Here is a 12,346-nt window from a genome sequence, read left to right on the forward strand (position 1 = left end):
AGCACTGCTGAGCTGCTCCATTGGGAAGAGGAGCCACCGAAACTGGGCCATGGGCCAGTCTGCTCCCTGTTGCTCATGGAGCGCAAGGTCTTCCGCCTTTCAAGTTTCAAAATACGCACAGCACCCTCCTGTCCCCCCAGCATCTCCCACATCTTTGCGCCTGTCAGTGCTGCTCTTGGTTTGTGCTGGAGCAGGGATGAGCAGAGCCGGGCCAGGTCCCTCTGCCCCTGCTTTGCCATCCCACCAGCTTCGTGGTGTGGGCAAAGCCCCAGCAGCAGTCTCTGTGGGCAGGGCAGAAACGTCCCTTCCAGCCTCTGCGTCCCCCGTGCTGCTGGTGGTCAGAGCCGTGAGCTGCCCAGTGTCCTCTGCAAAACACACTCCTCAGCTAATGTTCCCAAGGTGGCAAATAAATGTCCTTGTGTTCCCTTGGCTGGTGCATGGCTTCACCCGCAATGCTGTGCCGGGGGACGGGGACAGTGGCCATTTGCCCAGCTGCCCCGTGGCTCGCACCTGAGAGCTGCCCCCAGCCCCAGGCTGGCATGCTCAATGGGATGCTGGGGAGGTTTGCCAGCCGGGAGCGCCTAGCCACTGGCTGGGCAGGGAGGCAGGGGATGCTGCAGGCTCACGGCACCCATGGAGCTCATCTGGGGACTGGCCACCGCTGGGAACCCCAGGGCAGTAGCCCACGGACCGTATCTGGGATTGCCATGATGAGCATACCATGGCAGGCTCATTATGCCTTCATTAAAACGAGCGGGCATCACCACACCACTGATGGATGCTTTGCCACTGACCGGCAGTGCACCGCTGTGGCACATCTCTGAGCCACAGGAAAGTGGCGGCCGGTGGCAGAGGGCTGTTTAGGAGGAATGTGCCGAGGCTGGAGCAGAGGGAAACAACCAGGAAGGGCAGCTTCCTGCTGGAAGGGACTAGATGCAGCTCTGAATGAGGAGCAGGGATTATGGGCAGGCCAGCCTGCCAAGCAGTGCTGATGTGGAGTATTGAGGGGAAAAGAAGAGCATGAATTAAATGATTGCCGGGCAATTAATTTCTGGGTGCTACCTCTGCTGCCAAGTGCGCTGGCCTGAGGGACTCTTGCTCCATTCCCACAGGCTGGGTGCAGGGGCCAGCACAGCCCTGCTCAGCTGTGGCCCCAGTGCATGATGATGGTGGCACGGAGCTGCCCTGCCCGTGGCCAGCTCCTTCGGCATCACACCCAGGTACTTCAGAGCAATTTACAAGGAGCTGCCACTCACCAGAGAGAGAAACAACCCGACACGATGTTCCACCACACTCCTTAGGGTTAGCTCTGAGTAATTACTCCAATTACATGCCGAATTACAGAGAAGCCGGTGGCCTCCACACGAAGACAGATTGCAGGATCCATCTTTAATCGTGGCTCAGGTGTTGTGCTCTGCTGCCTCCAATTTGAAGTACGTGTTCATTTCCCCTTGTGGGTCTCTAATCATGCTGCTTATCATCACCTTTTCATCCACCCCTCTATTTCTAGCATGCATGTCAAAGAAGACAGTATATTAATCAGCCAAGTTTTCTTTATTGCTTCTTGTCAGCAGCAAACTGTCTTCTAAAAAGGAGCAACCAGGTGTCTTTACCTAGATTTGCCTAGGAGAGGCGTCCATCAAAACCCGGCAAGCAACAAGCCCACAGAGACTGTGATTTGTTACTCCAGGTAAATGATGAAGGATGGGGCTCAGCCAGGCAGGGAGAGGCCAGCCATAAATCCAGATCCCTCCCTGAGGCTGTCTTTATACCAATATTTATGAAAGCCCATCAATAGCTCCTGCTGAGCAGGGCTGGCACAGGGGCGAGCCCCATGGCAAGGGGCCGGTCTGTAAGCACGGATTTTGTCCATAGTGGAGCTGCAGTTCTGTGTTATGCTCCTTGCCCCACCTGAAACTTGTTCATCCCAGTTTAACCCAAGCTCAGACTGATGAGGGTGGTCATGCTGAGGGCCACCGTGGTGCAGGGATGGGGGACCCAGGTCTCCCGGGAGCTCATCACTGTGTGCATCTGGTTTCTTCACCATGACCTTCCCAGGGTGCCCGGGTGTTGGTGGCTGCACCCACTTCAGCCGTGGTCCTGCCCTCCGGCCGCATGCCCTCCATCACCTGGCACGCGGAGGCGATGTGTCCCCATCCATAAGGAAACAGCTGCATCCCTGGTGGGACAACAACAGGCCAGAGTTTCCATCCAAGCTGCAGTGCCTGAGTGTGGCCGAGTGGGACATCCCCTGAGGGCTGGGGCTGCTCAGGCACCGCAGGCTCCCCCCGGGGTGGAAACAGACCAGCTCCTGATTTCTCTGTAGCACATTTCTGATGAAGACCTGTCTCACACACAGCGACCTCGTGCAGCTTCAGAGACAAGCTGGCAGGACAGCCAGGTCAGGGGCACGCAGGCTGAGCCTACCCAAACCTCGGTTACAGCATTGCCAGGGATGGGGAACCCATCGCAGGCTTTGACAGAGCTTTTCAGGGGACAGCTACCCTCACGCATTGAAATCCATGCCTTATTTCCAACCACAGCCTTCTTTCGTCCTTGTCTGCCAAACAGAGGCACTGCCAAAGATTTAATCACATCAGAAAGAGCTTTAATAAGCTGTGATCAAGTTAGCCCTTTAACCTCTTTTTCTGGCCTGCACGGATGGTGTCCCGGGAATTTCTCTCCATGAAAAGTCTGTCTTCCCATCTCTCTGTCGCTCCTCGGCTTCCTCTTTGGGCTTTATCCAGCTTCCCTGCCTCCTCCTGAAATGCTGACCCCGCACTGGACACGGCTCTGCAGGGGGGCTGCAAACCGCTCCTGGGCAGCCGCGTTCAGTTCCTTCTCTAGAGAGGAATCTTTTTTTGGGGGGGCGGGGGGGGGGGGTGTCCCCAGCCTCCCTGGGTGCAGCCCCCCCTCGCCTGGGTGTTGGGTGCTGTGCTAGCAGTACAGCCTGCTCCTGGGGCTGTGTCTGTGCCAGGATCGCCCCGCCAGAGCCTGGGCATCTTCTGCCTTCGCTGAGAAACAAGAAGGTGTTAAATAATGGAGGGCTGAGAATTAATCCCCGCCAGAGGCCCCTGGAAACACCCTGGCTGAGCGGCAGTGCTGCGTTTGCAGCAAGGCTCTGGGATGTCTGGAGTGTCTGGATTTCCAATGCACTAACTCCATGCGCTTGCTCCAAGCAGCTGGAAGTGCCAAACGCCTTACGCAAGCTTCTTACATCAGTGCCGTCACAAGTTTGACTGATAGGGGCAATCTCAAGAACACGGATGTGCCAAGATCTCTTTTCCTTAAAATGGTGCTAATTGACACTAATGATATTTTCTCGCTTCAAACCTTTATCGATCAAACCCGGACGCAGACGTTTCACCCCTCCGCACAGGACTGATATCAGCTGGACCGGCCTGGGACATCCTGTTTACTCCATGGAGGTACAGGCAGCACGCCAGCGCTGGGACCCCGGGGGAACTCCCACGGACCCGCAGGCGCTAATTAGATGGCTCCTTACCCGGCTCCTTTACACTCACCAATGTGTCAGACCTGCTGATTTAAAAATCTAACCTCAGTAGCTATTGTTTAACACCTTCCCGAAGCCCTCATAGGATGGAAAGTGTTTTATAACGATCATATTTTATTTTATAATATGCTGTATTGTTTGGCTTTTGCCTCCCAAATGCTGCACAGAAATATTTATCAAATACCTCTCCTTTTCTGGGTTGCTGCCTACCTGATTTGTCACTCTGCGTTCTTGATCCGGGCAGAGATTTCTCCTTGTGCTCACTGCTTCTTTCATCAATCTTGTGGGCTCCTGATGTACATGCAGTTTGTCACAAATTTACGCTTTTTATTCTGGTCTTCATTTTTGCAGCTGCCTTTACCTCTTGAGAAGCTTATGATGTGCAGACCTGCATCTTCTCCCGGTCGCAGCTCTGGGGAGCTGGCCGACGCATGCTGGGGCAGCTCTCGGCCACCACTCCGGGGTTTCTATTTGCACACCCCGTTCCTGGCTGATCGTTTCCAGATTTCACGGCGTGGGGCTTTCCAGCCCACCGACTGCTCCGCTGGGCTGCAGCACCCGCGGTGCCATCCTGCTCCCCGTCCCCTCTGTGTGGGCACCGACCTGCGGGTGCTGCTCCCCTTGGGCTCTCCAGCCATCGCACCAAGGCAGCGCCCGGCAGAGCAGAGATGGAGGTGGGTGGTTGGGCAGGTTCCTGCTGGGTGTGTGTGATGAGTGCCTTTCATCCCCAGGAGAGGCAGATAAGCCTTTCGAGGTACCCCCACACGCACTTAAAAGCACAGGAGCCAACACCCAAAACCCTCCTGCATGCAAAGCACAGGGAGGGGGCTCCTCTGGGAGTGGGAACGTGGGCGCCCTGCGAGGTGATGCTCCAAAGGAGCAGCCCCACGGAGGGGAGAGCGGCTCCTTGCTGCTGTGCTGCGTGGGGATGGGGCCCCTGCATGCACCCCTCCCTGGGCAGCACATCTGCTGGGTTGCTAGGACTTTGCACAGAAAACAGGTTTTGGTTCCAGTAGCAATAAGAAAATACAAAGAAACCTGCTTTCAAAGGTGTATCGTGACAGCCTGAAGAGCCAAGACCTCAGCATGGTCTCAAGCTGGGACCTGTTCCAGCTCCCTCCTGCCCCAAAAGAGAGCACGGCCGGAGCAGGCTGGCGGTTGCCCCACAGGGGCTGTGGCGGAGCAGGGGGCTCTCCCATGTTTGGCATGTAGGAAGGGTCCTACCCCCGCTGCAGGGAACAGGCGCTGTAACCGGAATATCTCTAACTCTGGTGTGCCCGATGCACACATGTGGACGGCCATGGCTGAGGCTGTAGGGTGAGCAGCATCTCTCATCGCCATGCCAGGCTCCTGCGGTTCCCTCCCCCGGTAACTACCCTTCCCCAGGAGCTCCTGAACCAGCGTGTGCACCAGTCACCACAGCAGGCAGACCGGGGCAAGATACAGGTAGCAATTAATTTCTTCTCTACAAATTATCAAATTGCAAACTTGCTTTTTAATTGTACACTCTTTGAAGGAGGCCACTGCGTGGCTGAGACATATTTCTGCCTGTGGATCACCGAAGAGCTGTGTGGCAGCTATTTTTGGTGGTTGTGGAATGGCAAGCTCTCCGGCCGGGCTAAACAGCAGTACCCTCGAGCTGCCACCCTGGTCCAGCCCCTCGCTCCTGCCTTGGCCACCTTCACCCCAGCAAATGCCTGGGTTGTTCTGCATCCCAAATGCCTCTTTGCACCTCCCCGAGCAGAGCCTCATGCAGAAGCAGAGCCTGGTGCAACCCATGGGCTGCCCATCCACAGAGTGGGGACCAAATTGCATGGCAGCTCCCGGGCTGTGCATCCAGCATCACTTGTTTCCCAGCTTGCACCCCTGCGCCCCGAAAAGGCTCGCCACCCGTCCCAGCCCCGAGGCACTTCCCACAGGGCTGCAGGCCCCGTGCAAGAGCTCGCGTGCCTGGTTTGCTGTCATCGCGCTGGGCTTGCGTGGTGGGTGACTCAGTCATAAGAAGGGGGAAGGAAATAGGAAGATGCTCATGGGAAGGGCAGCATCGCAGAGCACAGGGCGCTGCTCCCCAGCCACTGCCCCACACACCCACACCCTAGGAAGCTGCGATGACAGATGCCTGTAGGTATGAGCAGGACAAAAAGGCTAACAGAGGTATGATGGAAGGCTGATTTAGCTGGTACAGGGGCTCCTCACAGCTGCAAGTCAGCAGCTACCTTGGAAGGGCTCTGACAGCTGAGTAAGATTGACAGCTCTCCTGGCACCCAACCCAATCCCATAGCACAACACACCTGTGCATTGTCCTCACTTGCTTTTTTTATTGGCCATCCACAGCTGGTCCTGTTCAGGCTATTTAGGCGATGCAGGCAGGTATAGGCATTCCCCTGCTCATGGAGGAGGGCTTGCTCTTCCTTGTGTTCAAGACCTGCAGTGGCAGTTGGTTCCCTCAGCTCCTGGTAAGCTGGTCAGTGTTTGATCTATCTCACTGTAGAAAAACTGCTAGTGATTTTGAGGTGGCTTTTGTTGAGTGTCACATTTTAGCCCTGAGGTGCTGTTTGGTCTCCCCTCACAGTGATGGAGGGCTCGGTTCCCCTTCCCATGTGCCTGCATCCACCAACTGTGCCTGCAATATCTTGCCCTTCATACCATTTGCTTTGAAGGCGTGTTTTGCTGGTTAGCCAGCTTTCCCCCATCTTTTTGTGCCAGGAGGCTGGTGTGGGGTTGGACGAGGCCACTAGAGAAGTGGCTGTGTGAGGTCTCTGTTCTTGGAGGTCTCCAAAACTCAGATGTCTTGATCCAGTGTTTGCAATAATCCTGCTGAGAGCAGGAGGCTGGACCAGAGACCTCCAGAGGTCCTTTCTAACCTGTATTTTATTTTTCTCTGGGTGCTGTGTCCTGCACAGGACAGTGATTTATCAATGGTCTCACCATCGCAGGGCAGCCTGGTTGCTTTCATCAGCTGTGGTCCCTAGGTCATGTCCTCAGCCATTGCTTCCCTGTACCAAGTCTCTCACCCTTCATAGCACCTGTGCCCTCAGGTCCCAGCCTGACCTTGTGTTCAGTTTCAAGGTGTATTTGGGGCTGTGGCTGTTCCCTGGGTGATTCAGATCACTGGAACTAGCAGCACGTGCTCCTTGCTGTTTATGGCACCATTAGCCTGTGTCATCTGCTTGTCTTACCAGTAAAGATTTTTCTAGTCATTTAGTTAATTGGTTAAAGTATTAAATTATGCAACGCCAGGAGCTGATCCCCTAGGAGCTGCTTGTAACAGCCAAATGGCATCTCTGATTCTCTCTTGCACTTCAAACTTGGTCAGAGCATCTGTTTGCATGTGATGTTTTTGCTCAGAATGTCAGGTGGCATTAAAAACCTGAAGGAAACTAGATTGCAAGGCAGCAGCCCAGCTTGTCAGGCAGGGCTGTAGTCTTCTCCAAAAAAAAAAAAAAAAGAGACAACAGCTCTGTTTTGCAAATCTTTCTCAAGAGCCATGCTGGCAGAGAGTATAAGGTGCTTAACTGTATTTGGACACCACCTTGTACCTTGGTGCCTTGGCTGTTTGGCTATGGGGAGGGGGAGTTGGTGGCACTGAAGTGTTCCTTGCCCTGTCCCTCTCTGAGCCGAGGCCCCAGGCTCTGCCTGGTGCTGGGTTTGCAGCCGTCCTTCCTGCAGCTCCTGGGTACCATGCTGCACCGGCTCCTCCATTGCACAGGCTTTGACACAGCAAAAATCAGTGGCTATCAATTAAAAATATTAATGGGAGAAGCACGTTCCCTCCGGGGACAGCAAGGACTGTTTGCTGTCTGCCATTGGTTCCTGGGGGTGCCTTGCTGAGCATCCCCGTCTCATGAGGAGGTCTGGGGGTAGCCAGTGGTTAAGAGGCTGTGCCGGGGCTCACCGATGGTGTGCGCACACAGGGCTACTGCTGTGGTGTTGGGAGAAATGGCATGAGCAATAACCGTCAGCAGTGCCTCTGCCCTGCCCCAGGCACAGCTGGGTCTCCCCTCCCTGGTGGGTAGGTCCTGTAGCTGGACGTGCTTTGCTTGGGTGACGGCTGGATGCTCCAAGGCTGGGGCAGTGTTGTCATTCCCTGGGCTGATAGACTCATTTCCAGGTTAAACAGCTGAGTGGGTTGATGCGGGAAGTCCTGCTGTACCTGCAAAACTCATCACCTCGGTGGGCTGGGGGAGAGGCGAGAGACGCCTGCCGCCCCGGCACGGGGGAGGATGCAGGCTGGAGCCGGCCATCCTGCCGCTGGTGGGATGAGAGCGGCAGCTCATGGGATGAGGTGAGTTATTGGATCCCAGTGAAATCCCATGTGCCAAGGACAGAGAGCTGCAGCTGGGACTGCGCGGCCTGCACTGGGAGGGCAGGGCAGGGCTCCAGGCAGGGGCTGAGCCAGGACCGGGCAGCGTGTGTTCTGGGACAGGCTGAGCCCCGTCCTCCCGGTGGGTGGAGGAGGCAGAAACGTGGTGTATGTGCCGTTTGTCCCGTGGGAGGTGTGGAGGCACCTCGGGGGTCCTGGCACCCGCAGCCCCTGCTTGCGTTAGCACCTTCTGGGAAATGAGCCCTTGCACCGTAATTCCTGCTGCTCCGCACAGATGTTTTCTGGCGGTTTATTCTGACTACAGCTGTGAGTGTGTAACCCTCCTCTGGGAGGACGCTGGTCCAGCAAACGCTGGCTTGCTTGGCTCTGCAGCCCCTCCTGCGGGCATCGCAGGTGGGCCAGGCACCAGCAGAAAGGGTTTTACCCATTTGTGGCTGCCCCTTTCTTGTGTCCTTGGTCAGCACGTAAGGGAGCACTGGAAAAGCAGCATGCTGTTTGGAGAAGTCTCTGCTGATGTATTGGGGTCCTTTCTGGCGCCCCGTGGTTAGAGCAGCATGCCAGGGAGCTGCGCAAGGTCTGGCACGTGCATGGTGCAGGCAGGGGATGCCATCTCTGCACCCCTGTGCCAGACCAAGGTCTGCTCTGAACTTAGACCTTGGTCTCTGTGGAACTCATTTTGCTTGCGTGCTGTGGGATAGGGTCTCAGACTCTGTTCTGAACTCTAAAAGCTTTTTCTAAAGTACTGGCTGTTTGCAGGGCCACAGCATGGGGCCTCCCCAAATCAATCCTCCAATCGAGAAAACCCCTTGCAAGCACTTCTTCTCTCTCCTCCCTGGCAGCTCGAACACCCAGAGGAATAAACTGCACAAGGACGGCCCCAGTCTTGATGTAACATGATAAATTATGTAACGCAATGTCACAACTATGCATTTCTGAAAGAGAAGTAGGGCAGGGAGCTGCCAGAGATGGCTCCACTCTCCGGGTGAGCAACATCCACGGGCTGCTGCTGAATGAACCGTAGTCTGGTGGGGTCACCTCCCTCTGCATCCTTAATGCCACAGTTCACTGCAGAATTGGTGGGAGCTTTCAAGACCCATTTTTTTACCTTCAGAGGTGAGGGGCGGGAAACCCTAACAAAGGGAATAAGCAGGGAATTACTGCAGCCAGCAGCAGGCTGCCTTGCATGATGCTTGCACAGCCCCTTGGCAGCCCTCGGTCAATCATTTAATCAGGGCCCTGTGCTGGGTCAGGCCAGAGCCTTTCTGGATCTTCTGACCATCGCATTTCTTCACAGTTTCTGTAACAATACACTGAGCACTCATGTTTAATCTTCCTCACTGCACCAGGAGAAGAGTAAATACATCGTGATCTTTGCAGAGGTTGTCAGAAGTGGGCAGAGAAATGCAGAGACTGAACCGAGTCAACTGGTTTGGGCGATTCGGAGGCTGCAGGAAGAGTCAGCAGGCTGTGTTTCATCTCCGCTTCCTCTGCTCCAAACACAGATGGGAAAAACAGGAGGGGGAGGGAGGAGAGGCAGAGAGAAAGTGAGAGACAGGAGGAGTGAGATCTGGTACAACACTAACAGTGTTGTTGGAGCAAATGAAGTATTTTAGAGCAAAACAGTGCTTTGGAGTAATGCAGAATTAGGGAAATATTTTTTGGATTTGCTGTCCTGACTGTCTTGATCTGAGGGACTGGAGTCAATTGCAAAGTAAATAATTCAAATATTTCTTTTTCTTCCTCTAAGAGTAAAGAATGAGCTCTCTGGCTGGTGCTGGCTCTGGCGGTGGGCTGGCAGGAAGGCTGTGCTCCCATGGGTGGGTGTGCGGATGTGCATGGCTGTAGAGGTGCCAGGTAGCTGTGTGAAGGTGTCTGGAAGGAAGTGGAGCCCAGGGCACACTGCAGCTGCCTGGTGTCCCTGCAGGCAGTGGCATCCCCCACGATGTGCTTCGGGATGGGCGTCTGGGTTATGGACCACAGAAAGTGCATTGCACAAAAGTGAGGTATCTGAGATGAGAAAGAAACCAGTACCTGTGCTGGGAGAAATTGGGGAACTGAATTTCCACTCCTTATTCCCAGGAACAGAGACAAACTCTTTCCCAGCAGCTCTGCCCTGTGCTTTTCTTTTGGGCTCACACAGGCCATTCACATCCATGCCACTGTCCCTGGGAGCTGCGGGCTGGGTTGTGCATACATGGATGGGGCTGGAGGAGCAGGGCTGAGCACAGCGCACACACACCATCACATACCTCCCTCATGGCCCTCTGCATGCCTGGAGAGGCAGAAATCCTGCCAGAGCTCGCCAGACAGAGGGCAACGACCCAGACCCCCAGCAGACACAACCTGTTCCCATCCTGCAGAGACATGCAGGGCTGTGCTGTGCACGTGAGCACTTGTGTGATGCCAGTGGAAGAGTAGAGGCACTCATGCATGTTGGTATGTCGGATCAAGTCCTGAGAGAGCATTTCTTCAGAGTGGAAGAGCCTGAGCCATGCTGCTACTTTTCTGACTCCTCCAAAGGCTATCAAAGTCCTCCAGGTAAAGCAGGGAAGTCAGGGCATGACAGCTCTAATGTAAAACTGCAGCAGGAGGAGACAACTGCTTTCAAAAACAACCTTTGCAAGGTTGTCTCTGAGCCAGGCAAAGCAGCAGCAGAGGGCTTGAGCACTTTTCTGCAATTCAGCTCAAAAAGACTGGATCTTGCCCTTTCTTTATGGGAAAGAAAGCGTGTGATGACAAGTCCCCAGAGCTTTTATTTTGAAGCCAAATACTTAGAGAGCATGAAGACAGCAAAAGCATTTTCCTTCAGGCGATACAAATCAAATAAATGGAGACAGTGCACTGCAATTCAGTGCAACAATCAACACGAGCTGCACTTGTGTCTCAGCATCACGAAGGCATTGATGACAGGAGGTGCCTGGGACTGGCGGTGTCAGCAGCCCTTCTGCCCCAGATGTTTACTACCTGCTTGTGTCTGCATCTCTGCCCTGGTGTAACTTTGTGCTGGAGCTTTTGCAGCGGGGTTTTCGTGCCTCCATGTTAAAGATGGGTGTGTAAAGCTGTCAGTAGTGTTTAATTACACTGTACAGACTAAGATCCAAGAGAGGCTGTCTGGTTTAATTGACTCTCCATTCAATGTGCAAAGCTGAGTGGTGTTCCTATGAGAATATATGTATTTTTTTATTGTCCTTGTGGGAGAGGGACTAGGATTAGGATGGGGCACTGCCCCGCTCTTCCCACCCCCAAGTGCTGTCATACCATGTGCTGCCCCATACAAGAGAGGAGCTGCAAAGAAGGGACCTGCCGTCATGGGCTGGGTATTGCAAGGTGCTCCAAGCACTGTGGAGGTGGTGGGGGGGTAAAGCCCAAAAGATGATGCTGGGACTCTGCAGAACTGCCCCAGGCACCTGTGAGCACCCCTGGGTGGGGGTGGGCTGCAGAGGGACAGCTGCCTGGTGTGACTCAGGGGAGCTGCTGAGAGACCAGCAATCAGCGGCTGGGACCACGTGCACCAGTGCTTGCGGTGGGAAGGGGCTGTGTGCTGGCCCTGTCCTGGCAAGGGGGTCGTGGCTGTGCCCTGTGGGTCATACAGACGGCCTTTTGGGAGCGTGCGGTTGTGCCCTGGGAGTGAAGGAGTGCTGGATGCAGTTAACTCACCTTTGCTGTACTAACATCTGCTAAACAAATGATCCTGAGTGCAAATTGAATTGTAAGCAACACTAAAGGCAAGAAATGAGCCAGTGGATTACAGAACAGCTCTAGAGCTCTTATCCTCTCATTAATGGGGTTTTACAGCTGTCATAAGTGAGCCATCTCCCTGGAAATAAAATGTTCTCTTTACAAACAGCCCTCTAAGTGTTGTAGGCTACTTAATAGATGAGGCTTCTTTCTAATTAAAAGAATCATTCCCTTAGCTTGTGTGGTTTGTGGCTGGACTACCTGCCACAGCTGCAAGCTGGAGCAGTCCAGTGGAGGCCACCAGGTCTTTTGCAATCCTGCTGGGTGAAGGGGACCAGAGCTCCCCTCCCATGTTGGTTTGGAGTAGCTCACCCTGATCTCTTCCCCGTTTTGCAGAAGGTGGTGTGCAGCACGGATGCTCGGTGCTGCCTTCCCCATCCCTCTGGCCACGAGTTGGTGCTTTGTTTACCCACATCACAAACAGTGCAGGGAAGAAGCTTTTATTTAAAGCCCCTGGAAACGAGTGAGATGAAGCAAGGGTCCGTGGTGTTGGCATAATATCAGTAAGAAATCCATTTAATCTCACTGTGAGGAGTTTACTACATCTCCTCATATGATTTATAGGGCTGGTGCAATGTAGACATTGAAGCAACCAGCAGCTCTGCTCTCTGTCCTGGCCAGCTCCTGGAGCTTCTGCCAGAAGCTGTAAACCAGCTCCCTGCATCTCCTGGCCCAGCTGGCTTTGCTGGAAGGGTCTGTCTCCTGCTGGCCTCTATTCTGCCTCATGCAGGGGCAAGGATGTGGCTGTCCCGCAGGTGGCTGTGACCATG

This window comes from Gymnogyps californianus, chromosome 10 (assembly GCF_018139145.2).
Source record: "Gymnogyps californianus isolate 813 chromosome 10, ASM1813914v2, whole genome shotgun sequence".
In the NCBI taxonomy this organism is placed as follows: Eukaryota; Metazoa; Chordata; class Aves; order Accipitriformes; family Cathartidae; genus Gymnogyps; species Gymnogyps californianus.